The sequence below is a fragment of the Apodemus sylvaticus genome, chromosome 13 (genome assembly GCF_947179515.1).
Source record: "Apodemus sylvaticus chromosome 13, mApoSyl1.1, whole genome shotgun sequence".
Taxonomy (NCBI): domain Eukaryota; kingdom Metazoa; phylum Chordata; class Mammalia; order Rodentia; family Muridae; genus Apodemus; species Apodemus sylvaticus.
In genome coordinates, this window is record NC_067484.1 from 80,640,087 (window position 1) to 80,667,083 (window position 26,997).

General features: G+C 39.3%; 1 protein-coding gene and 1 pseudogene across 2 annotated transcripts in view; one reads left to right on the top strand and one right to left on the bottom strand.

Annotated features, from left to right (window-relative positions):
- Nucleotides 1-26,997, bottom strand: part of Kiaa1328 (KIAA1328 ortholog) — a 257,014-nt gene that overhangs the window by 181,091 nt on the left and 48,926 nt on the right. The window lies entirely within an intron of this gene.
- On the top strand, nucleotides 21,828-23,364 carry LOC127664112 (cell division cycle protein 20 homolog; annotated as a pseudogene).

The following is a 26,997-nucleotide window of genomic DNA, read 5'->3' on the forward strand; positions in this document are numbered from 1 at the left end:
ATGTCTGTTAAAGACACTTGCAGACCCCCCTGGCTTCAAAACTTACACAAGTGGATCTCCAAAGAGAGAGCCACATAGAACTCAGATCTATGTGTGTTTGTTTAAGAACAAACATGGGTACCAGTGAGACGTGCGAGGCAAAGCACCACATGGGGAGGTGAATTTCTGCTTCTGAGTCCCCAGGAAGTACACCTAATTGCATAGGGGTTAACGTCGAGAGGCTGTCCTTAAAATAATAAGGGAGCCTATTACCCCTCCTCTGAAAAAGACATTATACAATTTAAGAGGAATTACGGTCAATGCTTCCCCTCCTGGTTAAGGCCCGCCTTATTATGAAGGATATTTATCCACTTGTTTTCTACCTCCTCGTGTTCTAATTAATAAAAAAAAGGGAGGACATGTACAGAGCCATATTGGGGCGGTCATGCACTGGGTCAGAGTTTGACTTTGGTCAAGGTTAACTTCTCCCAGATAGCCAGGATCCTGCTCCACCTAGGGCCGAGTACTCGAAGTAAAGGTTAAGTTCATTGTTCCTCCAGGTCTAGGAATTCCTGAATTAAGCAGGTGACCCACCCAGCTGCAGGAGCAGTCAAGACGAGGACCTCCAAGAGAAGCTAGACAACTTCCACCGGAACTCAGCCTGGAGTCTGGGGGGAAGGGTTTGCCCAAACTGTTAAAAGGTCTGGCGCCATTAAAGTTTCTGGCTTTGATCAGTGAATATTGTCTTAGCCATACTTCTTTTCGCCCCTCTTCCCTATTTATTCCTCAGCTTCTGTTCCAGAAACTCACTTCATAATAGCTGCAGGCAGCTATGGAACCCTACAAAACACTAAGGAAAACCTATCAGTACTGAAAGGTCCATGCTAAGACACTGATTTATACCCTACTGAATTAAAAGTGGGGTATACCAATAGAAACTACAGACCACAAAAGAACACCCCAACTCAACTCAACAAGTGGTCAAGATGACTCGACTTCACACTGAATTCCTGCTGGAAGGAACTACCTCTCAGGAGTTGTGACTTCTGCCTACCATCCTATGTCTAGGGAGGCTGAGGCAGGAGGACCCATGAGTTCCACGCCAGCTTGAGTAACATAGTTAAAACCTGCTGCCCAGAACCATATAAAAGGGTTTCCCATTTTTGCTAATTCACTAATTAGTAATTTTAGTTACTGTGTAAGGTAAATATTTTGGCTGGGATTTTTGTCTGCCTAAGAAAAAAACAAAGAACAATCATTACCTCAGTTTTCACTCACAATTTCTGTAAATGAAACAATTTAATGTGTCATTATATAGGAACAATTTTGATGGTGTGTGTGTATCTCTATCTCTATCCATATATGTATGTGTGTGTGTGTGTGAGTGTGTGTGCGTGTGTGTGTGTGTGTGTGTGTGTAATTGACCTTGGTAAAGAAGCAAGAATGATTCAATGGTACACCTTTGCGTGGAGGAGCCTTCAACAGGGCTTGATCTTTAATGGAGTATGCACAGCTGCACAGGCTCTCCTTGGGATGAAGGGCAATGAGGATGGGGAAGTAAAGGAAGAAAGAACTGAGGGGTCCTTTTCCTATTAACCCAAGGATGCTCAGTGCTGCCATCTGCTGTCAGAAACTGTAACACAAAATAAACAATGGCAAGATTGTCAGGTATGTTAAGTGGAAAGGAGAAATACAAATTATTATTTGACTACAACTATTTCCCCATATAATCTCTTTCATCTTAGTATACAAGAAATGGAACTACTTTGAACAGAACTTGCCTCATTAGAAACTGAACATGAGAACGGCCAGGCAATACCACACTCAAGAAGACCCGCACTTAAAAATAAATTAGCATGGCTGTCCTCTGAGAGACCCAACAAGCAGATGACTGAGACAGACATAGATACTTACAGCCAACCATTGGACTGAGGTCGGGGAACCCTATGGTTGAATTAGAGGAAGGATGGAAGAAGCAGAAGAGAAGGGCTACCCATAGAAAGCCCAGCAGTCTCAGCTAATCTGGATCCCTGAGATCTCCCAAATACTGAACCAACCAGGCAGCATACAGGAGCTGGCCTGAGGCCCCGACACACATGCAGCACAGGACTGCATGCTCTGGCTTCAGTGGGAGAAGATGAGCCTAACTCGTGAGAAACTTGAGGCCCCAGGGAGAGAGAGGCCTGGTGATGGGGGAGCATTCTCTTAGGGACAAGGGGGGGATGAGGAACTGTGGGAGACTGGACTGGAAGGGGAGCAACAGCTGCATAGTAAATTAAAAAAAAATTAAAGAATAGTTACTCATCAACAATGATACATTTTAGAATTGTAGCATAGTTTCTCAGTGTTTTCAAACTCCTGGTATACTATTATTTGAGATTCTGGGAAAAGATTCAGCATTCCCAGGAATGCTTAGAGGTTTATTTTTTTTTAACTTTTTATTTTCAATATTCTTTGTTTACATTCCAAATGATTTTCCCTTTCCCGGCTCCCCCCTCCCCATAAGCTCCCTAAGCCCTCTTCCCTCGGCCCGTTCTCCTGTCACCTCCTTCCACTTCTCTGTCCTGGGAATCCCCTACAATGCGGAACAAGCCTTTTCAGGATCTGGGACCTCTCTTTCCTCCTTCTTGGGAGTCACTTGATATGTGAATTGTGTCTTGGGTATTCAGAGTTTCTGAGCTAATATCCACTTATCAGTGACTGTATTCCAAGTGTGTTCTTTTGTGATTGGGTTACCTCAATTAGGATGTTATTTTCCAGATCCAACCATTTGCCTAAGAATTTCATGAATTCATTGTTTTTAATTGCTGAGTAGTATTCCATTGTGTAAATATACCACATTTTCTGTATCCATTCCTCCTTTGAGGGGCATCTGGGTTCTTTCCAGCTTCTGGCTATTATAAATAAGGCTGCTATGAACATAATGGAGCATGTGTCCTTATTGCATGCTGGGGAATCCTCTGGGTATATGCCCAGAAGTGGTATTGCAGAGTCCTCCAGAAACAAAAGTTTCTGAAAACTTCAATAATTAAAAACAATCAGAGGACTTCTGGAAGAAGTCAGAGAGGCAAAGGAGAGAAGGAGAAGGAAGAAAAGAAAACAGATAAAATTATTTTTTTCTGCAAAACTAGTTACTCACCATCCTTTAAGTAAAGCACTTGTCTCATGTTACTGCTCACTTAAAGAAGTAAGGCAGAGATTGTTAAACCCTGTTATTTTGATGCCAGTGGTATTGTGTGTGTGTGTGTCTCTGTGTGTGTGTGTGTGTGTGTGTGTGTGTGTGTCTGTGTGTGTCTGTGTGTGTGTGTATTTCTCTGATTTTGTTTTTGCTGGTATGGAACTACTTATTTCCCATGTTTTCTAGGGTGCAGCTATCCTTCTTGGGTTGGAGTTTTCCTTCTAGTATTTTCTGTAGGGCTGGATTTGTAGATTGATATTTTTAAACTTGGTTTAGTCTTTTGTCCATCTATAATTATTGAGTTTTGCTAGGTATGGTAGTCTAGGTTGGCTCTGTTTTTAATTTCAGTTTTCAGTTATTCACTCCAATAGATAATCTGCATGTTGATCATGAATACTGCAATACTACTAAGCTTGAGGGTTTTTCATAAGATTCCTTGGAATTCTTACAAAAATAATTCAAGCTTAGCCCTAATACCTAACAAATACTTTTGTACCACCATGCCTAAGATTGTTTTTAGTCCATCAAAAGGCTTTCTTAAGAAACATATAACATATGCTTTGGCACACATAAACAAGTTGGTCAACCAAGCAGTCCCCATGCTTCCTATTATTGTAGTCTAAATACATTATGGGAAGAAAATGTCAAGTTGGTAACATATGATTCTGTAACTGTGACACTCTCTTTTTTAATATTTTCAAGTAATATTTTATACTTCTTAGGTGGCATAAGGCAATCATCCTAAATTTGCCACATGACAGCATATTCAGGAATATAAAACACAAGAGCAAATTCAAGATTACTTTGGAAAACCCCAACTTAATCACAAGCCTCACAAAAACAAAAATCACTGTCAACACAAATTCCTAGAGCAGGGCTATGGCTGCAAAGACTGATGACCAGTTAGAATCACCGCAATGCAGAGGTGGAAATGTCACAGGTTCAGCTGCTGACTTCCCAATCCCAGGCCAGCTTCAGCCCTGCGTATCCACCCTTGCTCTTCTACGTGTCTGACCTAGCATCCTATTAACTCAGCAATCAGTAGGGTCCACAAACCTAAGATAAGAATTTTCTCAGCATCCCCAGCCCATCTTGCCTCTCTGATGGATCCACAAGTGCACCATTTAATTGCTTGATTCATGTCATTCTTTGTTCTGTAAAACTATAAAACTTCACGAAGCTTTATATAGCTGTTTCTACCTTGGAAAACAGAATTTAGATTAACCTAAATCTATGTTTCTGGCCCATGGTCATGTAAATTTGGCTCTAAAATAAACTATCTCTTATTTTGCATCAACATCATCAAGAAAATAAACAATTTAGTCAATAATTCAACAAATACAAAGTGTCATGAAAAAAACTGTCAAAACTACAGACATGCAGAGGCTTCATGTTTCAGAATTCCCTGTCACAAAATATATTTAATGTGATTAATTAAAAAAAAAAGTGAAATATCCAATAATCAATCTATCTATCTATCTATCTATCTATCTATCTAGATATAGATATAGATATAGATATAGATATAGATATAGATATAGATATATAGAAGAGAGAAACAGCACAATATGTGGGACCTCAGGAAGTTAGTGAGAACAAAGCATGGAGATGGAGAAATAGATATCAACGAAATGAAAGGATACAAAGAATAGAAAAAAATAATCTGACATATTCCTACTAAAGCTAAAGCATTTCACCAGCACCAACATCTAAATTTGCAGACTTGAGATAACAAATGATTTCTTAGAAGGATGAAGAGAAAGCACCATGACAGTCATCACAATGGTGTTTTATATATATATATGGAATGGCTCAATTTACATGTCATTGTGAATGTTTAATAATGCTCCTGCTTATAAAAATGTAATTAATACATGATTTTATACAGCTGTAGTTCTGCTTCCCAATATCATGTAAATATATTCACACCTGACACACTTTTCCCCAAGGTAGTTTGTAATACATGATCAACTTAGTTATAAAAATTATTTTATGGATTTCAGACAGTTATAAATTACAAAAATAAAGCATTATTTTAGTATCTTAAAAACAATTAGGCTCTTAATTCAGTCAAGAAGTAAACTGAGTAACTCCTCCATGAGGGGAAACATTCCTTTTTGGAAGCATATTTTATAAGGGAACAAAACTTGGGACTTTAGTACAAGTTAGTGAGTTAAACTTAATGTAATAAAATATCCATTTAATCCTCAAAACCTGTGCTACTCCAGTTTTATGCATATAAACCTGAAAACATGGAAGAAATGGAAAAATCCCCTTAAAGAAGACACAAACTACTAAAACTTTTAAGAAAAAAGAGATAATCTGACAGGAAGTTTGTAGTTAAAACAGTTTCCATCTGAAAGAAGGTAAAACTCATTCGAGGGTCAGAATTTTAACATAAGTTTAAGAGAAAAGGCTAAAATTTATCCTACACCCATAAGCCTTTAATTGGAGAAAGTTTCTAAGAGCATATAACAATTAACACAGAGACCACCTGGTGAGCATCTCCTGCTCACTCTCCAGGGCAGGCTTAATTCCCAAGAATATTTGGGACTTACAAATTAAACCAAAGAAAACTTGAGGTTGTGTGAGTGAGACAGTGGGGATAAATCTAGGAGGAGCTATAGGAGGGAGGAGGGAGTAAACCAAAATGCATTGTAAAGGATATGCAAAGAATTAATATAGACGGCATTTAAAAAATAATCCTAGAGCCGAAAGATTAATTATACACAAACTCCTGCAGGGAGTGCAAAACAGGGAAATACTTCTCAAAACATTCAAGTGAAGCATTACTCTAGTAAAAAAAACCCAAAAACATGCAAAGGCATAATGAAAGAAGGAAGAATTTAGAATAATATGTCTTTTAAGGCAAAACTTAACCAAATCCAGCAACATATAAATGGATTACATATCAATCAAGTAAGGCTAAGTTCAGGAATGCAAAGCTGGATCTATAGACCACTTCATCTAAGAACACACTGTTAGATGAAGCAAGCAAACTAATTCATACACGCATTTCAGTTGACACTGAAAAAGCTTTTTAGCAAAACTCAATATTCTTTGTGATTGAAGAAACAAGAAAAAGAAAAAAAGCAAGAAAGCAAGAAAGCAAGCACAGAGCAAGAAAGCAAGAAAGAAACCCAGCCAATCAGGAAGAGACTGCCTAATCACCTCTCTGATCTTACAGGAATGTTCATTTTTATTGAAAGTTAATAAAGGACATGTAGGTAGAGCAGCAAAAATCAGATAATGGCTGGAGACTAAGTAATTTCCTATTAAAATATGGACAAAAGGGAGGATGGACTATAGCACCAACTTCATTCATCTGTGTAGTACAAGTTCTCATCACTGCAAGACAGTGAGAAAAAGAAATGAAATTGTATGCATTATGAAAACAAGAAGAAATCCATCCTTATTTTCAGAAAACATTAAATGCCTACTTGAAAAGTGCCAAATTATGCATAAAAATTCTATTACAATAAATATTATTTTAAGGGTTTTTAGGTAAACATTTTAAAGGATAAATCAACGCTTGTGAAAATATTGTTGAAGAAAATCAAGCATTAATTTTATCTCAAGGTACTGAATTAATATTTAAAAACTTTATAATCTTTATATTATTTTAACTTAGGTACAGCCAAATTCATTTTTAAAGAAACCTCTTATAACATACTTTAAACATTGTCATTTTTGCTATAAAATTTAGCAAACAATTTTAAGAGCTAACTTTAAATGAAAGCTCAGGAGACTATCTAAAATACAGAAAACATGATACCTTAGATATCCAAGTTATATACACAGGTAAAGTTTGTTTTCTTAAGCAAATTTAAATTACTTTTTAAAGTTTAAGTTATATTAGGTACCGTGAATCATCTTGTTTCTCTGTTTTTAGAGAAAGCAATTACATTTTATTAGTGTTTACGAAGTAGTCAGAGTAAGCTAAGGCTTCTAGAGTAGGTAAAGTCTGGCATGTGTGGCCGTCTGGGTAAGAATGGTTCTCACAGGCTCATAGAGTTGAATGCTTAGTCACCAGGGAATGGAACTGTTTCAAAGGGTTAAAAAATTAGGAGGTACGGCCTTGGAGGAAGTGGGCTTGGGGGTTCATAAGGCCATGTCAGGCTTGGTGATCAGTCACTTAGTAAGATGTCTGCTTACTCCCTGTCCAACACTATGTCTGCCTGCCCGCCCGCCCGCCCGCCCGCCTGCCCGCCTGCCTGCCACAATGCTCCCCAACCATGATAATGGACTAATAAACTTATGAAACTGTAAGCAAGTTCCCAATTAAATGCTTTCTTTCATAAGAGTGCCTTGGTCACAGTGTCTCTTTATAGCAATATTACTAATATTACTAAGACTACATTTATGACCTTATTTTTAAACTAAAACTAGAGATGAATAATTTTTAAAATATAATAAAACATACTAAGATAATATATAAACTGTAAGATGTCTGTGTAAGCTTTAGTTTTTTAAAGAATTTAAGAAAAACATGTAGGGTTTTCTCTTATAGAGGCCAAACTAATATCTTGAAAAATCTGTTCATTTATTTGTTTTTGAAAAGGCAGTAGGAGTAGTTAAGTAGGTAGGTAGGTAGATAGGCAGGCAAGTGGTGGGTGGGTAGACGAATGATGGATAGATGGATGAATAGATAGAGAGATAGATACTCTCTACTATCAAATCATAATTCTACCAAGCTTTTTGAAGATATCACCAAGCTTATTCTATATTAATATTAAAAATAAGAAGTCAAAAGAATTCTGCAAAGTAGGAATAAAGCTGAAAGATTTGTATTATAGGATTTTCATACCGCTACAAAGCCAGTTATCTCCTGGATTAGTGAAGACATTAACAGAACACAACATGTTAAAAACAGTCCTACACAAGCACAGAGACATAATTCTGATAATTGGCCAAAGATAATATAATGGTTTGCCTATGTGTTGACTATAAGAAATAAACTTTGACTATTAAGGTGTAACTAAGAAATTACAGAGTAGAATAAGATTACCATGCTAACAGTACTCAAAAGAAGCTAAGGTAGGTCAATAAATCTTAGAAAGTGTATATTTCAATGCAAGAAATATCCCTTGGGATAAATAAGGCTTCTGCACATTGATAAAGGAGCCAATTCATCAGACAGAAATAACAAACTTGAAGTTTTATGCATTTGAAGACACACCTTCCAAATGTATGAAGCAAAACCAGATCGCACTGCAAAGATATACAGATAAACGCGTACTGAGAAAGTTCAAAATCTTTTTCTCAGTAAATGCTAAAACAATTTAGATATTAGAAAAGGATGAACACATGGACAGCAGTTTGGACACTTGAGGAATAATCCACTGAACAGTGCAGAACACAGTTCCTGTCCAACGTCAGTTTTGAAAGAGAGCAAAAGAGCTGAGTGTGGTGCTGCACAAGTATAATCCCAGCACTAGGGAAGGTGGGGCAGAATGACCACAAGTTCAAGGCCAACGTGGGGTAAACAAGACCCAGTTTCACTCCCCCATACACACACAAAAAAATATACATTTACCTACTGCTATCTTTTATAATAAAACATCTCAAATTTCAAGAAATTTATACAAATAGCTCTTTACAGTATAGCACACTGGGGGATCTTGTTTAAATGAAAACAATGGAAAAGTAAAGTATTACCCGAGGCCTTGCTTTTTTAGCAATGCCCATGTGTTGCTGTGAGGTTCACATTATGTCTAAGAGGTGTATTAGAGGACCCAAAAGATGAGAGGAAAAGAACAATTACTTCAGGTGTTTCCACTCCTACAAAAGGCAAAACAGAAACGATTTTGGGGCTATTCCAATGTATGCAGTCATGGTTCAAAGCCATTACTATCTTATCTCCTTTAATCTTCATAACAGGGACACTGAAGAACATACTCTTACTTTCTTTACCCAGGAAGGAATCAGAATGTAAGTATATCATAAAGTTTTCTACCTACCTGTCCTAACAGAATACAAGTGGTCTGAACTCTTCTTGGAAAAGTCCCACCATTTTTCCCAAAATTACATTGATTTGATATTTCCTTTTGAGTCCCCTCTCTCCTTTCCCTCTATTAAACCATAAGCATTTTCATTAAATATCTTTTGGATGACTGTTCTGTTGATGTTTAGGAGATGTTAATTTTACCTTAAAGATAATATAACTAATCATACAAACTACATCCAAAAGATATGAATTTCTTAAACTTTCACTGATAGCTAATTATATCAATTTTCATTTATTTTGCTATACAAACAGTGATTAAATGAAAACAGAATTAAGCCATACATTGAGTTCAAGAATTAAGCAATGTCTGATATTATCTTCGAATATTCTACATTGGACATATATTTGTTTTATAAATAAAAAAGTGAAGATTTTAACTGAACAATTATCAAGTAGTATATGAGCTCTCTCCTTATATCCTCAAATATTAGCACCAGATGGAATTAAGGGGAAAAAAGTAACAAATATACTTGCAAATGTCTCTAAATGACCATTTCTATCATAGCCAATGTTGGGAAAATAAAGCAAATATATGCAGTGAAAAATCAATTCCATGAACTAAAGTTTCCTTACCAGGTGCTACATACACAACAGTTCCAAGAGTCCTTGTGGCCTCTAGAACAGGGGGCACTCAGGCCTCAGGATCAAGTCCCTGAGCAGTTCCATTAACTCTCAAAAGGAGATGTTAAGCCTGTTCCCCAAGCCATAACAAAGAAAATAAATATAACTAAGCATTCAAACTGCTGTCAACTGGTATATGGCTAATATCTAGCACTACTCAGGATTTTGAACTTGGACAACCGCACGGAGACTGTTGTGAACCGTAACTCTCCCTCTTCTGAGGCTGGGGGAGGCACTCCTGGAGCACTTGCAGTCCTCGGCTGCAGCAGGGAGCACTACAGGGGAATCCGAAGAGGATCTGTAACACTGAGTGGGAAGATTACATTTTGATTTTATTGTTAAATTCTTTGCAGAAAAGGAAGAAGTATGTACGGGATGGAAAGAATAAGGCTATGTTTTGGTAACAGGGATTGCTTCTCCTCTTCTGTAGCAAGCCACCCTTTACATCAACAGCACAACTTGGTACTAAAGAAAGTTTGAAAGGTCCCCTCTCAGATGCCCTTCTCACTGCCCTCCAGTCCTGTAACGGAGCCCAGCCTCCCCTGGACATCAGCAGGGCTCAAACTTGGGTGTGAGGAGGCAGGCGGGCCACAGGAAATCCTGGTTAATTTATAAAGATTGCGTGTTAAAGCTCTAAAAACGCACTTAGTGGTGGTTTAGAGGCACTGACGAGCATACTACCCTTTGCCAAGAAGGGTACCCTTTACATCGAGTCCTGGCTGCAGCCTGGAAGATTATTGTTCTCAGTGGGAAAGTGGAGGTAAAGAACTCTAACAATGACTGCTATAAGGCCACCTGCAGAATGTACTGCACTGGCTACTGTGGCTTTTAAAACCGGCCTTCCTTGTCAGTGTAGACAAGCTGACCTCAGGTTTCCTCCTATATCCATCTAGATTTAGCGCATTGAGAAGGAGTATGAAGGATGAACCTCCCTGCTTTCACCCTAAACGACAAAAACCAGGAGGAAAAATCCATTCCCCACCAAACAAGCTGTCCTCAGTTTCCTTCACTGAACAAACGCCAAAGACGTTTGTTGACAATGGTTAACTGATGGAAGTTTGAGATGTAACTACACAAAAATCTGAACGTAAAACACAGGCAAGATCCAAAGTGGTCCAGTATGCTAGGGTTTCTTTAACTGCTTCCTACGTTCCGGCCACACTGAAAAACACGTTTCAGCCCTGGGCCTCTGTACCAATGTCAGTTAAAGATGGAATCAGGAGCCTCAGGGAGGTTTGCCGTGTTGTTTGGCAAACTGCCTATGCCGAGAAACCACAGGCAAAGAATGAGCTGCTGAGAGGGGCCCAGCTCCTTCCTCCCTGACAGGGGGTACACGCATCTCTGCACTCTCTAAATGACTTAGCTTTTCACATTTTTAAATTCAAGAAAGATTTACTTAATGTAAGTAAAAACCTGACTGACAATCCCCTCTGATGTCCAAACAAGGGAACTTTGGTGAGGGCTTGTACTTGCTCACTGTAGAAATGAAGTCTTTATTGTCTTTCTCCTGGGCTGGATAAATAGACTAATGTATAATACTGTCCATATTATTAACTTAATAAATAAATAGTATATGAAACTAAAAAACAAAAACAAACAACAGAAAGCTTGAAAGGAACGGAACGCATTCTCTCCTAGAAAGCCTGGGTCTTCAGATTTAAATGAACCTTTTTATGACTTTATTTGTAATTGGGGGTGGTGGGGCAAGCTCAGAGATTCGCTCAGTCAGTCAGGCTTTGTGGCAGGTGCTTCCGCTGTCACCTCCCCCACACTAGGATACGATGCCTGACGTGGTCACAGATCTGCTGATGTGGACTACTTTCCTTTACACTTCTGCCTGCCCAATATTTTAAATATAACTCAGAGTTTGTAACTGAGAATTACTAGTTTTAGACTTAAGAGATCATATAGAAATTTCATGAACAAGCTGAGTTAAAAATGAGTCACTAGAAACTAACCACCGAGTAGTTTTTATACCATTCTTACTGTATTTCTTTCTCACAGTTCCCAAAGAATAGAAGTCCTTGCAAAAACTTCCATTGCCTCTTGACCTGTTAAGCCAAATCACATTCCTATCCAAACAATCCTTGTATGCTGTATCAGTTTTGAGCCATAGCAGTTTTGATTTATTTTTAGCAGGTAATTTGGGGCAAGAACTCGTATCAATTGCTGCTCTTGCTCTGTCTTGCAAGACTGCCAACCTTGCGTTTTGTGCTGTGCAGAGTCAGCTCCAGCACTGCAGGTCCACTAAGTGTCAACAACAGAATGCTGCCCTAGTTGTCAGAATACAGGAAAAGAGTGAGACCAACCCCTAAAATCTAGTGGCTTCAATGACCATGCATCATCACAAAAGCTCAAGCAACTCTAAACGACTGTGTGACTCAATGCTGCTGTTTAACCATTTTCAGCCAATTGGCTGACAGCACACACAGAATCATCCCCAACTGCAGAAGACACAGATGCTGACTGGACAGAGCTACCCAATCAGCAAGGACGTTATCTGCAAAGCCTCCTCCTGTCTTCTGCTGCTTCCCCAACAGGCTTTCTACCAACTGACTCACTCTTTCCCTTTCAATGCTTTATAAATGCACCAGAGGCTAAGATGTCCCACAGCATCAATGCAACAGCTTCAGCCAGAAAGTTTACAACCCAGGTTAAGAGATTAAAGGAACGAAGACACAGAGAACACTTTAAAAGCTAACACTGTGACCTGAAGGATTCAAAAGCCTGGGAAAAAACCTACATTCCAAGATCAACATTTCAGAGGCAGAACTCTAAATATTCATAAGCTGCAAAATTTTTATTAAGACTTATCTTCTTATGCAAGACAACAGAGCTAAGCCAGTCAGGTAGATAGCTTTCACAATAAAACATTCTGAAGAGACAACCAGATTGTAACATTTAACCCTAAAAGTTTTATTTCATAAACATTTATATAGAGATGGACTCTATATCAAAAAAGTGCAGATTTTAAAAAATTTCCTCTGCAATTTGGGAGGATAGAAAAGCATGCCTGATTTGTATATTAAAGAACAAGCATCTGTCCTACTGATGATATTCTAGGGAAGCACATTAGCATAAAATTTAACGATGTCAAATAAGTGGATGTGAAATAGGGACTGCAAAGACACTATTTCCAAGGCTGACAGAAACATCACTGTTTAGAAATGCAAATGAAACCATTATGTTCAATAATTATATGAAAATATGAACAGTTCAGCATGTTTTCCAGCCCTGATGGCGGTTAATGGGATGTACGCTTATGTAAATAACTACTATTAAAGCTAATGCTGAAAAAAACTAATAAATTCATACTAACGCAACTGATTTAGTATGCTTTTAAACCCCAGCAGTGCTCACTTATTAGAAAGGAGTGCGTTATTATGTTTAGAACTCATTACTGCTACGAGTCACTGCAACTCCATCAATTACCATGCATTAATGAAAATGGGACACATACAAAAAAATTATTGCCTCTCAGCAGTTTTCTTTAAAGACAAAATCTAGGGGTATTACCACCATGGGGCCTTCTAGGGAACATATCCACATGATAATCTTTATTGCTAAAACAATACTCAAAACATTGTCACCCTAGGGCATTTTGTTGAGAAGACCGAAGACCCTTTCTGCAAAATTCTTAATAGTTTACAAGACTGACCATTTCAACATCAACGAGAGAATTTTAATATTTGAATTACATTCGTAAGACCTTTACTGAATGTATTTTTAACACATGGCTCTGGTCCTTCTTTCAGAGGGAGCCTAAGAAATAAAAATATATGGTGGCAATTTTAACCGTGTGAACAATAGATGGCTTAGTTCCGAGACACTGTCTGTTGTAACAGATAAATCCCACTCGGTACTCCATTATGTCTCAGCGAATGCTGTGCAACTACAAGATTGGATTTTTAAGAATAAACCACCTTACACATTATTCTTGGCAACAAGCCGGACTTTCTTATAATATGTTAAATATTTAACATAAGATAATAAGGAACTGGAAAATTCTTACTCTTTAAAATTTTGGCTTAGCTGGAGCCAAACAGTAAAGAAAATGCTGACAGAGTGAGAATTCAAGAACAGAAATGCCTTCGCCTTCACTCCCCTGCCAACTATAGTACTTTACTCTCTTCCTCAAAATGTAATTTAACTGACCCTTCATCACTTTCTAGTAGATAGGAAAACAAAACCTTTCAGAAACTACTAAATGTAAAAATGCTAGACCTTATACTCTCGCTATATAAACTGAGTATGTGCTTACTTAAAAATTGTAGCTCTCACATGAATTCAATAGTTTGTACTTTCACTCTCATGTTTATTGATTAGAGGAACTTTTACTGTATTTAGATCTATCACCAGGTGACAGAGTACCAGGTTAGGATGCTTTAGTGAGGAAGTTTAAGTTGCTCTTGGGAGTCAAACACTAGCTTAGCAACTTATTCACATCACAGATATTCCTGACACCAAGTATAGCAGCCTGCATTACAGTCTATATGTAACAGCAGACAAGACAGAAGCGAGGTCTGATATGTATATCCTAAAGTGCTATGAGTAATCAACATCTACTCACAATTTTATAAACAGAAAACAAGACAACTGAGGAACAGCAGAAAACTTCAAGAAACAAAAAGGTGGGTAAAAAGGATATTATCATAGACCAGTGTCAAACTCAAGGATGAATATGTATTCCTCCCTAAGATCCCAGAACAAGGCAAGGATATTCTCAGTCATAGCTACTTAATGTGAAACTGTGAGGACTGCAACAGGAAAAAGACATGGAAGACAGAAAAAAAAAAAAAAACAATTGTTTTTATTTTCAGATTGACGTGGCTCCATATGTAGAATAATATCAATTTACAAAGGTTAAAAACTATAGAATAAATATGTAGAAATCAACTGTATTTCTAAATTTAACAATAAAAACATTGAAACAAAGTTTAGAACAACCTTTAAAACAGAGAGACTGTGCTACTGCGAGCTACAATGTATACAAGAAGGCTGAATCTTAGAATGCCAAGATAGAAAGATGTGGTTCCCTAACTTACAGAGTCATCATTCTGGAACACCAGTGCCAGATTGTCTTCTGCACAGAATAAACAAACACAGTGTTTTGATTCCTGCTATGGCATGCTTGTTATGCACAAGGAAGCCAGATCCTGACAGAGCCACAACCTCGAAGTGTAGGTTCAACTCTGAGCATGGCGTCTTAAAGCTCCTTGCATCTCTCTTCCTCAGATTTCTTTGTGCTTCATCATTCAAATAAGTTTGTGATGCTGAGACTCCTCAGCTCAATTCCTAGCCAACCTCTCTTGCTAATAACTTAGGAGGCCTGCTCTTTTCTGCAGAGAAACGGAGGAGCAGTGGATCTGGTGGATAGGCTGAAGTAGTGGCGGGAGGGAAGACTACAGCCGAGGTGTATTCTTAAAACGTGTATCATTTCCACAAAAACTAGAAAGCAAGATTTTTGTTGTTGGTTTTTTGTTTGTATGTTTTGTTTTTGGATGAGAACTTTAAAGAAAAAATATTCAAACAGAAAAGAACATTTACAAAAGAGTATTTGCAAGATGTTATTAAATCTATCTTCATATCATTTTACATGTTATGAATTTTCTTAAAAGTATATTACAAATAAAACTTTTAAGAGCTTAACCATTTACTGGGAAATGTTATATTATTTCATGTGGCCATCTTATTTTGTAAATTGTTCAGATATTGTTGACACATTATATACAAAAAAATTTTAAATTTACAGAAGGTGCTTTATGCGAAGCCATAAGGCTAAGATGTAAAGCATACAACACAGGTGCTCTTTCAAAGGACCACAGTCCTTCCTGTTACATTATACAGTAGGATTAATCTGAGATGTCCCATTCCTAACATAGTTTTATTTAATGAAGAAAAAAGGTGCTTTAGCAGCATGATGAGTTAGTTTTCTGCTATCTCAACTTGTGACATGATGGTGTCTACTGACTATCCTTCTAAGCACTGCAATTCCTCTACGTGAATCTGCACGCCGCCATATTAAAATCTCCTCTTCCTAACACTGTCTATGGCCCAGCACACTGATGCCTTGGGGATTTTCATGTGAGAGACAGGTAAACGTGTGAAAACATTGTTTCTGAACTTAAACTAATGACAATTCTTTCTCTCAGCATCATGTCATGGGTTCCTGTTACTGACTATATCTCGGGCATGTAAGCTTCTTGAGAGGGAAATTTCGCAGTTTCAGCAGTGCTGTTGTTCTTTTTTCTTCCTTTTTTTTTTTTTTTTTAAAAGAAACTATACTTTAAATTCTGGAAATTCACCAGACAACTATAGCTAATGACTTTATTCGACTTCGTGAGACTGACAGAAAGGGCTCTTTCTCTCCTTAGCACTGCACATGCCTAAGGATCCAGGAGAAACAGAGTTCGGTGCCCAGGACTCCTACACTGACTGTGGAGTGTCAAGTGAACTTCAAAGCCCTTCCAGCAGGAGAGGCCCCTTGACACACACACGCATGCATGCACGCACGCACGCACGTCAGGTTTCAGACCAACCAGTACAGCTGATAATGTGGGCAAACAGGCTAAAATCTAAAAAACCTCTGAAAATTATCTGGTCCCAAACAATCCTGACAATAATACTGTCAACATGTATTACAAAAAGATAATAAATGAGAGAAGAGGCATGTCATCCAATCATCTTATCTGTAGTGAGACCTAGTTCACATATTCTGTTAACTCGTTATCACATGACTATACATACCATAACTATATTTAGATTGGTGAAAAATTGAACTCTTAAATTTTGGGTATAAGTTTTAAGGGTATAAGTTTTAAAACACAAAAGTTAGTGTGAAAGTCTGTAGCTAAAGTGAAAATGTTAGCATCTTTATTGTGAAGGCCATTCTAAGGTGATTATGTAAAGAAAAAGTTATTCTTGATTAATAACACAACCATTCATTATGTTCTTCAAATCTAAAAATCATTAAAAACTGTGCAATACAAATGGGCTGAAATGAAGAGGTATTTCAGAATAGTCCTTTATAGAAGTTAGGCAGCATTAATGTCTGTTTACACATGCAAGAACTGAATAAACTTTCTTAAGTAATTTTTATATGGCCCTATACAGATTTGATACAACATACTCAGAACTATCACTATAAAGAAGTACAGAAATATGTATACAATATATAGCATATAATAAACACATGTTAATTTTGGTTTCAAGTTCACATTAATGCATTTATTTGTGGACATACATAAAAAAGAAATGGTCATGCTAGTGAAGAGGACCATCCAAACTCTACAGCTATAGTTCCAATCATAACTATTTGGATTTCAGTTTCTCTCACTGTAAAGCAATAAACTGGTCTCTGGAGTTGAGTACTAAGTACTCATACCTGAAGGTTTTCAGCCATTACAAGACAGAAAAACCAACCCTAGAAAAGGAAAATACTGTTTTATTATAAAATGAGTATGCCATGGATATTAAAAGATCCCAGACTGCTGGTCTGTATACTGGGGCATAGCTGCAGAGAATCCTTAGTCTGGCCAGCTGGCTAGAACAAAAGGTCTTGCTGGGCTTGGGCAAGGCCAGAGTGTTACAGCTCTCCAAGGGGAAAGCATGACACAGGAGGCATCCAGGAGCCAGAGCTGCAGCCACTGAGCATGAGGGACTACCATCAAGTCAGTACATCCAGCTCCTTCAACAACAAATGTTCAGGACAGAAAATTCTTCCGGGGAATTACGGCCCCATAAGACCCTCAGACACTCCATTTCTTGTGGACAGGGACCTTATAAACATTTTTGGAGTGCTGTGGGATGTAGGGGTAGAGTTTTCCCATTGGCTCAGTCTGAGACGTTAGGGATCCTTTATCTGCATGGGGAAGGACTTCAGGTGTTGTCTAGGCACGACTGATTGTCACTGTCCTCCTAGTGGGGTGTTATGGTTATGTGCTCCAGGACAGGAATCTGGTCAAACTCCTGCTGCTCTCAGTTATGAGATTTATTAAGGTTCTGAACTTGCTACAATCTTACCAGATCTTTTGTCTGGTGGCACAGTCCCCTGGCCCACACCAATCAATAAGGCAGAGAAATCCCTAAATGTAAACCTAGAATAGGTTATCTCCAAAATTGTATTACTACCTAGCAAAGGCAGTAAAGATACATAATATGATAGACAATGCACCTGGAAGTTTAGAAGTACAACTTTTAAACAAGTATATCAAATGGCTCTTTTACCTTATTCTGAGGAAAACTTGCAGAGAGCGGGGTACCACTTAACACTATCCTATTTACTTCCGCCTTTCATGGCCAAGGCTCAGAGCTGGGGAAGCTTAAGCAACAATGGACTTGCTTACGGTTCTGGACCAGACATTCCACCCAGGTCAGATTTCTCAGGAGCTGTCACGAGCTTCTGATTGTGCCCTCTATATCTATGGGAAGGCAAGCACAAGATCAGGGCACACCCACCATTGTGACCTCATTTAATCTTATGGTCTCCTAGAAACCCTATCTTCAGTTACAATCACACCAAAAATGAAAGCCTCAATGTACAAATTTGGTATGGACTACAACAAATTTAGTCTACAACAAATGCTACAATTACAAATACATGGCTGAGCAGCCTGCTATCCCAAGGAGACCTCCGTTCTCCCGCCACCTCTCTCCCTGCCTTTATCAGAGCCGCAGATCCTGAGCCATACAGGTTAGCTTCACTTCCCTGTCATCGTCCCTGCTCTCTGAGCCCTCTGGGCCAGGCCAAGCTGACCTGAGCAGCCTGCTATCCCAGGGGTCCTCCATTCTCCTGTCACCTCTTCTGAAAAAGACCTGAGACTCCTGAACCACACAGATTAGCTTCTCTTCCCTCACCCATCTTCCACGATTGCTGAGTCTGTTGAGTCAAGCCAAGCTGCTCTGAGCAGCCTGCTGACCCCTGGGGAACCTCCATTTTCCTGGCACCTCTCTGCCCACCTTCATCATACCTGAGGCTCCTGAACCATACAGACCTGCAGGTCAGAAACTACAAAGCCCAAGGATACCCACTACAGACCTGCCACACCAGGGACATCGGTTTACCTCCATCCCAATACCTACTGCAACAAGAATATCCAGGGACCAAAACCATCCAGATGGCTAAGACCCTTGAAAGATCATAATCAACTAAAGCCTGAGCAATATGACACCACCAGAGCACAGATATCCACTGCGGCAAACCCTGGATATCTGAACAGAACCTAAGCATAAGAAAATGACCTTAAATTTAACCTTATAAGAATGACAGAGGCCTTTAAAGGGAAAATTAAAAAAAAAAAATCCCTTAAAAAAACAGGAAAATACAATCAAACAGGTAGAAGTCTTTAAAGAAGAAACAAATAAATCCTGTAAAGACAAACAGGAAAATATAAATAAACAGGTAATGGAAATAAATAAAATTGTGAAAGACCTGAAAGTGAAAATAGAAGCAATAAAGAAAACACAAACTGAGGAAATCCTGGAGATGGAAAACCTAGGGAAGAGAACAGGAACAAGAGGTGCAAGTATCACCAACAGAATACATGAGATGGAAGAGAGATCTCAGGGGAAAAAGATACAATAGAAGAAATTGATATATGAGTCAAAGAAATGTTAAATCTAAAAAATCCTGACAAAATATCCAGGAGATCTGGGATACCATGAAAAGACCTAACCTAAAAAAATATAAGGATAGAAGAAGTTGACAAGTCCCAGCTACAAGGCCCAGAAAATATTCTCAACAAAATCATAGAAGAAAACTTTCTTGACCTAAAGAAAGAAATGTCTATAAACATACAAGAAGCGTAAGAACAACAATTAGACTGGACCAGAAAAGAAAATCCTGCCGGCACACAACAATCAAAACACAAAATCTACAGAACAAAAAATATTAAAAGCACCAAGGGAAAAGGCTAGGTAACATTTAAAAAGGCAGACCTATCAGAATTATACCTACTTTCTCAATATAGACTTCTAAAATCTAGAAGGGCCTGGACTGATATCTTGGAACCTCTAAAAAAACCATAGATGTCAACCTAGACCACTATATCCAGCAAAACTCTCAATCATCATAGATAGAGAAAACAAGATATTTCAAGACAAAACCAAATTTAAACAATATCTACCCACAAATCCAGCCCTAGAGAAAATACCTGAAGGAAAACTCCAACCCAAGAAAACATAGGAAATAAGTAATTCCATATCAGCAAAAACAAGACAAAGGAAGCACACACACATACACATACCACCACCACCACCACCACCACCACCACCACCACCACCACCACCACCACCACCACCACCACCACCAAAATAACAGAAATTAACAGCTTATAAACCACTGGTCATTAATATCTCTCAACATCAATGGACTCAATTCCCCAATAAAAAGACACAGTAACAGAACAGACATGGAAACAGGATCCATTGTTCTACTGCATACAAGAAACACACCTCAGCAATATAAACATACATTACCTCCAAGTAAAGGACTGGAAAAAAGTTTTCCAAGCAAATAGACCCAAGAAGGAAGCTGAAGTAGCCATTATAGTATCTAATAAAATAGACTTTCAATCAAAATTAATAAAAAGAAACAGGGAAAAGACATTTCATATTTATCAGAGGAAAAATCTACCAAGATGACATCTCAATTCTAACATCTATGCCACAAATACCAGAGGATACACATTTGTAAAAGAAACATTGCTGAAGCTTAAATCGCACATTGAACCCCATACATTAATAGTGGGAGACTTCAACACCCACTTTCACCAACTGACAGGTCATCCAGACAAAACTTAAACAGAGAAATAATAAACTACATGGGGACCCCAATGGAGGAGTTAGGGGAAGGGCTGAAGAAGGGCAACCCCCACAGGAAGAACAACAATATCAACCAACGCCCCCCCCCAAGAGCTCCCAGGGACTAAACCACCAACCAAAGAATATACATGGAGGGACCCACACGGCTCCAGCTGCATATGTAGCAGAGGATGGCGTTGTTGGGGCATTAATGGGAGGAGAGGCCCTTGGTCCTGTGAAGCCTCTATGCCAGGGCAGGGAGGTGGAAGTGGGTGAGTGGGGCAAGGGGGGATGGAAGGGGGGGTTTGTGGGGGGGTGGACTTGGAAGGGGGGATAACATTTGAAATGTAAATAAATAAAAAACCAATAAAAAAGAAATAATAAAACTAACAGACATTATGAACCAAAAGGTCCTAACAGACATCAATAAAATACTTCATGGATCCTTCTCTAAAATTAAGTATATAGTTGGGTCACAAAGCAAGCCCCAACAGATAGAATTGAAATAACACCCTGTATCTTATGAGATCACTATGGCTTAAAGCTGGTCTTCAATAACAACAGAAACACTTGAAAGCCTGCACACTCATGGAAACCAAACCATGATTTCCTACTCCTACTACTCAATGATCCCTGGGTCAGGGAAGAAACACAGAAACTAAAGACTTTCTAGAATTAAATGAAAATGAAGGCACAACATACACACATTTATGGCACACAATGGAAGCAGTGCTAAGAGGGAAGGTCACAGCACTAAGTGCCTCCATGAAGAAATTAGAAAGTTTTCATTCCAGCAACTTAAAACTATACCTGAAAGTGCTAGGAAAGCAAAAACAAAAACAAAAACAAAAAACCAAGCACAGCAAAAAGGAATAGAAGGCAGGAAATAATTAAAACCAGGGCTGAAATTAAGTAGTTAGAATCAAATCAATACAAAGAACAAAATAAGAGCTGGTTCTTTGAAAAAACCCAGCAAGGTAGACAAACCTTTAGCCAAACTAAAGACAGACAGTATCCAAATAAAGAAAAATCAAATATGAAAAGGAGAGAAAGATATAACAACAGATACTGAGGAATTTCAAAGAATAATTAGGTCTTACTTGAAAAGGTTGTACTCCACTAACTGGAAAATCTTAATGAAATAAACAATTTTCTAAACAGATACCACTTACCAAAGATAAATCAAGAGCAGGTAAACTATTTAAACACTTCTACACCTCCTAAAGAAATAGAAGCAGGGGGATGCCTTTAGTTTGTCTAGAAAAGAAAGCTTTCAGCAGTCCCACAGATGCACTACCTTCCGAGGTGCAGTTCCTGTTCCAGAGCTATTTGCACTCACTGCTTCAACCTGACATGCCCATCCCCAGTGCACCCTGGCAAAACAAAGCAAAGGAAGCCACAGGCCCAGCCCCCTCACCCAAGCAGGCCTCCAACAAATCACACAGCATAGGCCGGGGACCAGGGCGAACTCCTGGCAATTTTAATTCCAAGGTTCAGACAACACCCAGCAAACTTTGAGGTGACCACTATATTCCCCAAAGCAGTGCTTCCCAAATGCAGGTGGCCAGCTTCCTCTTGAGCAAGGAAAACCAGCCAGAATACAGGGGGATGCCCACCAAAAAGGAGCATCAGAAAGCCTGGGCTCTGAACCTTAACAGTTTTGATGTGGAGGAAGGCAAACCCTGAGGCTCAGTGGAAAACTTCAGAATGCTGCAGAAGGCTCCAGAACAGACTGAAAGTGTTCTTCAGTCAGAAAGTTACGCTTAGCTCCAGCCAGAAGGCCTGCAGACACATTCCTTCTCTGTCAGACAGGATTCTTGATGCCCCTGAAATCCAGAACGACTACTACCTGAATCTTGTGGATTGGAGCTTTGGAAATGTATTGGCTGTGGCACTGGACAACAGTGTACACTTATGGAATGCTGGTTCTGGTGACATCTTGCAATTGTTACAAATGGAGCAGCCTGGAGACTACATATCCTCGGTGGCCTGGATCAAAGAGGGCAACTACCTAGCTGTGGGCACCAGTAATGCAGAGGTGCAGCTATGGGATGTGCAGCAGCAGAATTGACGTCGGAACATGGCCAGTCACTCCACTCAAGTAAGCTCCCTCTGTTGGTACAGCTATATCCTGTCCAGTGGTTCACGGTCTGGCCACACCCACCACCATGACGTTCCAGTAGCAGACACCATGTGGCCTTGCTGAGTGGCCACAGTCAGGTAGTGTGTGGGCTGTGCTGGGGCCCAGATGAACGGTATCAGGCAAGTGGTGGCAACGATAATATTGTCAACGTGTGGCCTAGTGGTCCTGGAGAAAGTGGCTGGGTTCCCCTGCAAACATCCACTCAACATCAAGGTGCTGTCGAGGCTGTTGCATGGTGTCCCAGGCAGTACAATATCCTGGCAACAGGAGGAGGTAGCTGATTGACACCTTCGCATTTGGAACATGTGCTCTGGATTTGGAACGTCTATATGCTGTGGATGTGCATTCCAACGAGTGCTCCTACTCTGATCTCCCCACTATAAGGACCTTATCTCAGGTCATCGCTTTGCCCAGAACCAGATGGTTATTTGGAAGTACCCAACCATAGCCAAGGTGGCTGAGCTCAAAGGTCACACAGCCCCAGTCCTGAGTCTTACGATGAGTCAGGATGGGGCCACAGTAGCATAAGCAGCAGCTAATGAGACTCCACAGTTATGGCGCTGCTTTGAGTTGGACCCTGGCCTTCCGGTGGGAGGGGTGATGGTGGTGGGGAAGGCAGTGTAGCTAAAAGTAGCCTTATCCACCAAGGCATCTGTTGTAAACAAACACATTTCCTTTCTTGATTTGTTTACTTTTTTCCTAATAAAGTTTGTTATCTTCCTAAAAACAAACAAACAAATAGAAGCAGTTACTAAAAAACAAAAAAAAAAAAACAAAAAGAGCCCAGGGCCATATTGCTTTAGTGCATACGGATTTCAAAGATGAGATAAAACCAATACTTCTCACACTATTCCACAAAACAGAAACAGAAGGAACCCTGCAAACTGTGAGGCCACAGTCACCCTAATACCCAAACCACACAGAGACTCAACAAAGAAAGGGATCTTCACACTGATTTATCCTAAAAAAGTTGATGTAAAAATACTCAATAAAATACTCACAAACCAAATCCAGGAACATGTAGTAGGGCATGGTTAATATAGTACCGGCCCGCCAGGCCTCTGCTCCAAGTCCCGGGGGTCTCTCTCTTGCCCAGCACCCACTCCTTCCAAGTATCCGGCAAAGCATGACTCTTAAACTTGAGTAGTTAACCAAATATATTTATGTATATGTAACTTCCAATTACATGATGCCACATTACAATGATAAAGTTTTATCCCAATATTTCTAACCTCTCAGCACACCAGAAACACATCTGCCACCATCTGGACCTGCCTTTCCTCTTCCTCTCCCTCCTGCAGCTCCCAGGCTCCCTCTCTCCCCGCCCCTCCTCCTCTTAGCTCCTCCTCCTCTCCAATCCCCTCCAATCACTGGCCTCTCACTGCCTCAATGCGAGTGGATAGGAAATATCTTGCATCAGGAACACATCAAAGACATCATCCATTGAGATCAATTAGGTTTCATCCCAGGGATGCAGGATGGTTCAATATGCCGAAATCTACCAATGTAAGCACCATATAAACAAACTTAAAGAAAAAAATCACAAGATTATCTCATTAGATGGTAAGAATGACTGTTAAAATCTAATACTCCTTCATGTTAAACATATTAGAGAAATCAAGGATTCAGGCCATATACCTAAACATAATTCAAGTAGTATTCAGCAAGCCAATAGACAACATCAAACTAAATGGATAGAAACTTAAAGCAATTCCACTAAGATCTAGGACAAGGCAAGGCAGCCCACTCTCCCCCTATGTATTCAGTATAGTACTTAAAGTTCTAGCCAGAGTAATAAGAAAAGTAGAGGAGATGAAGGGGAGACAAATTGGAAAGGTAGGAGTCAAAAGTATCACTACTAGCACATGATTTGATAGAATACATAGTTCTCCAAAATTCTACCAGAGAACTCCTAAAGTTGATAAACAGCTTCAAAACAGTAGCTGGATACAAAACTAACTCAATGAAATCAATAGCCCTCCTTTATACAAATGGTAAACTGGCTGAGAAAGAAATTAGGGAAACAACACCCTTTATAATAGCCACAAATAACAGAAATTGTTTTGGTGTAACTCTAATTAAGCAAGTGAAAAATTTGTATGACAAGAACTTCAAGTTTCTCAGGAAAGAAATTGATGAAGATATCAGAAAATGGATAGATCTCCAAAATTCATGGATAGGTAGGATTAACAATGAAAATGGCCATCTTACCAAAAGCTACCCACAGATTCAAATGCAATCCACATCAAAATTCCAACACAATTTTTGTATAGACCTTGAAAGTATAATTTCAACTTCATATAGAAAAAAAAAAAAGCAAAAAACCCAGGATACCTAAAACAATCCTGAGCAATAAAAGAACTTTGGGTGGAATCACCATTTCTGACCCCACGTGGTATTGCAAAGCAATAGTGATAAAAACTACATGGTATGGGTATAGAAACAGACAAGTTCATCAATGGGATGGAATCGAGGACCCAGAAATAAACCCACAGATCTATAGACACTTGATTTTTGATAAAGAAGCCAAAACTAGGATTTCTATTCCTGGACAAAACATCATGATCAAGAAACAAGTTGGGGAGGAAAGGGTTTATTCAGCTTACACTTCCACATTGTCTTTCATCACCAAAGGGAAGTCAGGACTGGAACTCAAGCAGGTCAGGAAACAGGAGCTGATTCAGAGGCCATGGAGGGATGTTTCTTACTGGCTTGCTTCCCCTGGCTTGCTCAGCCTGCTCTCTAATAGAACCCAAGACTACCAGCCCAAATGTGGCACCACCCACAAGGGGCCCTCCCCCCTTGATCACTAATTGAGAAAATGCCCCACAGCTGGATCTCATGGAGGCACTTCCTCACTTGAAGCTCCTTTATCTGTGATAACTCCAGCCTGTGTCAAGTTGACACACAACACCAGCCATACAATGGAAAAAAGAAAAGCATCTTCAAGAAATGGTGCTGATCTAACTGGATAGCCACATATAGAAGAATGAAAATAGTTCCATATTTATCACCTGCATGAAACTCAAATCCAAGTCAATCAAGGACCTCAACATACAACCAGAATCACTAAATCTCAAAAGAGAAAGTAGTAAATACCCTTGAGCTCATTGATACAGGAATTAATTTCCTGAACAGAATACCAACGGCTCAGGCTCTAAGATTAACAACTGATAAATGGGACCTCATGAAACTGCAAAGCTTATGCAGTTTCCTTCTGCAAAGGACCCTGTCAATAGGACAGAATGGCAGCCAACATATTGGGAAAGGATCTTCAGCAACCCTACACCTGACAGAGGGCTAATATTCAAAATTTACAAAGAACTCAAGAAGTTAGTCACCGCCGGGCGGTGGTGGCGCACGCCTGTAATCCCAGCACTCTGGGAGGCAGAGACAGGCGGATTTCTGAGTTCGAGGCCAGCCTGGTCTACAGAGTGAGTTCCAGGACAGCCAGGGCTATACAAAGAAACCCTGTCTTGAAAAAACCAAATCCAAAAAAACAAAAAAAAAAAAAAAAAAAAAGAAGTTAGTCACCAACCCCAATAACCCAATTAATAATGGGTTACAGGACTAAACAGAATTTTCAACAGAGGAATCTTGAATGCCCCAGAAGCACTTAAATGTTCAAAGTCCTTAGTCATCAGGGAAATGCAAATCAAAACAACTTTAAGAGTTCCATCTTAACACCCAACAGAACAGCTACTCAAAAAAAATCAAGAGACAGCACACGCTGTTCAAATCCCAGCAACCACATGATGGCTCACAACCATCCATAATGAGATCTGATGTCCTCTTCTGGTGTGTCTGAAGACAGCTACGGCACTTGTCTAGTACATTTGAGGCTCTGAGTTCAATTTCTAGTACTGAAAAAAAAACCCATTTGATCTTTTAAACCATTTTAAACTATAGAAAGGTTTTAAAAGACAAGTGACATAATACAATTAGTTTTTAAGAAAGGTTAATATGGCAACAGTGATGGATCAGTCTAAAGAAGAGTTAAGACTGTAGAGACACACACAAGAACGCTACAATCCTGCAGGGATATCGTGAATAAGGGACCCTGAAAAGGACAATGCCTCGAGTATGTCAGGGGATGAGAAGAACTGAAGAGAGAAGCCGAAACACAAGAAACTGTAAACATAAACACGAGTCAAATGCCTCTGGTCCACAGCACTACAGATGCATATTATCTACTTTTATGACGCCATGTTTGGTATGAAGCAGTCGGTGTGGCGGGTTACTGCTATTGTGCCCACCAGTGTTGAAAGA